This window comes from Lucilia cuprina, chromosome 3 (genome assembly GCF_022045245.1).
Source record: "Lucilia cuprina isolate Lc7/37 chromosome 3, ASM2204524v1, whole genome shotgun sequence".
NCBI classification, from domain to species: Eukaryota; Metazoa; Arthropoda; class Insecta; order Diptera; family Calliphoridae; genus Lucilia; species Lucilia cuprina.
The window spans coordinates 63,017,828-63,020,772 of record NC_060951.1 but is presented as its reverse complement, the minus strand read 5'-3'; positions in this window follow the sequence as shown (position 1 = coordinate 63,020,772).

Here is a 2,945-nt window from a genome sequence, read left to right as displayed (position 1 = left end):
GCATAATATTTAAAAATATTTGCAAGGACCTTCTCTCGTTGCACTTCAAAATGTGAAACTGGTTGATAGCAAGGGAAGGGAATTGTGATGGATTTGAAGTTTTAAAAATAAATGACTGGGACTTGTTAAATGGAGTCATAAATTGTTTAAAATTAAGCTGCATTTCACAATTGTTTCGAATTTAATAAATTAACTATTTTATTTTCTATAAAGTTCTTAAATTTGAAAAATTGCTTGGAAAAGACTTTCGCTTGTTAAATAGAAACAAGTTTAACGTTTTATAGCTTTCTCTTTAAAAATAAATTGTTTACTTAAATTTGTAAACCATTAGATTTATATCTCATTTTAAAAATGGATAATATTGAGATACCTTGTTTCTTTTAGGGATTTTCTGCTTTGTATTATCTTAAGCGGTCTCTAGAGGATTTATTATACATATAAATATTTAAAATCATTTATTTTACTTAATGTTTGTTTCTCTTTTTTTATATTTATAGATTTTTTTGCAATTTATCTTTTTTTGTTTCGGAATTTTTGTTGTAAATCTCTATAAGTATTTATTTTATTTTTTTAAAACTATTTTTTATATACAGATATTTTTTGTTTACATTTTTAATAACAAACAAAAAATGAATATGATGGTGTAAATATTTTACTAACAAACAAGCCATTTATGATAGGTTGTGTTGTAATATTTAATCAAACCAAACTATGTCCTGCAGTTCGAAGTTGTTGTCCTAAACAAAAGAATTTACCAGCTATTTATATGAACACTAGAGTATCATTTAACTCTTCTTTAGATAGCTTGTGCTAAGTTTAATAACTTCTTTCTAACACTCAGGTTACTAACCAATATATTTTTTAAAGACTCCAAAGAATCTGGTCATTGACTCCTCGTAAAACTGCTGGATAGTGTTACAAAAATATTCAAACTCACATATTTACACTTGATAAACTTTTAAATACATTTCTAAAACAAACATCAATCTAATCAGACATATACAACCTTTCAACATGAACCCAACAAACACCAAGGTTTGATCTGAAAACTAATTGATATCAAACTTCCTCCTACTAGGAATTTTTGCAATTTATGAAATGACGAATTTTCGACTTAATTTTGCAAATTCGAAATGGTTCCAATCTCCTGTCTGGTCTAGACTACAGACCAATATATAGTCTGAACTATTGACTTATCTATAGACTGGAGTATATGTTTTTGACTACATTTTAAAGTTTCCGAATGGTCGACGTTTTGATTTTTTTTTCCCACTTCTCGAATTTTTCGACTTTTTTCGACCTTTTTCAACTTTATCGAACTGTCTATAGTCTGCATTACAGATCTGTCTATAGTCTGGACTTTAGATCTGTCTATAGTCTGGACTAAAGATCTGTCTATAGTCTGGACTATAGATCTGTCTATAGTCTGGACTATAGATCTGTCTATAGTCTGGACTATAGATCTGTCTATAGTCTGGACTATAGATCTGTCTATAGTCTGGACTACAGATCTGTCTATAGTCTGCACTATAGATTAGTCTATAGTCTGGACTATAGATTAGTCTATAGTCTGGACTATAGATTAGTCTATAGTCTGGACTATAGATTAGTCTATAGTCTGGACTATAGATTTGTCTATAGTCTGGACTATAGATCTGTCTATAGTCTGGACTATATATCTGTATATAGTCTGGACTATAGATCTGTCTATAGTCTGGACTATGGATCTGTCTATAGACTGGACTACAAAACTGTCTATAATTTGGACTACAGAACTGTCTATAGTCTGGACTACAGAACTGTCTATAGTCTGGACTGTAGAACTGTCTATAGTCTGGACTATAGAACTGTCTGTAGTCTGGACTGAACCAGACTATAGAGCTGTCACTCTTTTCGAATTTTTCGACTTATTTCGACCTTTTTCAACTTTCTCGACCTTTTCACTAAATGTTTGTTAGGAAAAACTTGCAAATGTTTCAAAACTGTTAAAAAAAAGTATAAAGAGAAAATATTTAAATGATGAAGCAAACAAAAGTTTGTATTTTTAAGTTTACATACATAACATACGAGGTCAAAATGAAAATTACTTAAATATCCAGCAGAAAAACTTGTTTGAAATATGAGCAAACAGATGATTTCTAATGTTCAAAAAGTCCTTTTAGAGTTTTCCATTATGACAGTTTTGTTATTACTTTATTTTGTTTAGTTACATTGTTGTTATTTTTATATTTCCTAATATTGTTATAGCTGTTGTCTACCAAAAAAACTTATAAAATAAAAACAACAAGGAAATAAATGAAGTTTAACAAACCGTCAACCAAAACAAGAAGACAATTTAAATAAATATTTTTTTTTGTTCTGCTGCTGTTAAAACAACAAAAGTGAAATATTTTTTTCAGTATAATAAAGCATTTAATTTTATTTCGCAAAGTACACAATAGCACACATACACACACTTACCTGTACATATAAATATAAACAAAGTAATCTGTACACAACACCCATTTGGGTACAACCCACGCACCTCTGTTTTTAACAGTTAACCGACACAAACTAATACCCAAGCACACACACGTTACAGCTTAAAGCGCCTGAATTTGTTAAATTTATGTTTTCATTTAACTTACATACACACATACACACCTTAGAAAATACATACATACACACATAGGTATAGGTTTGTAACGGTATGTATTTGTGTCTGTAAGTAATGTAAAGACAGGATGTTAGACGGAAGTTGTATATTTCCATTTAAGCACAGATCACAGATACTTTTGTAGCTCTTTCCTCTTTAGGCTGTGAATAGTGAATGCTTCTGATAGCTTGGGGTTCTTATTTAAATTTATATAGAGATTGATAAAGAATTTAAATGATAAAGATGTGTGATTTGTTTGGCAGTTAGAAAAAAAAGCAATTCTTATGTTGGTATCTTATGAGGATGTTAA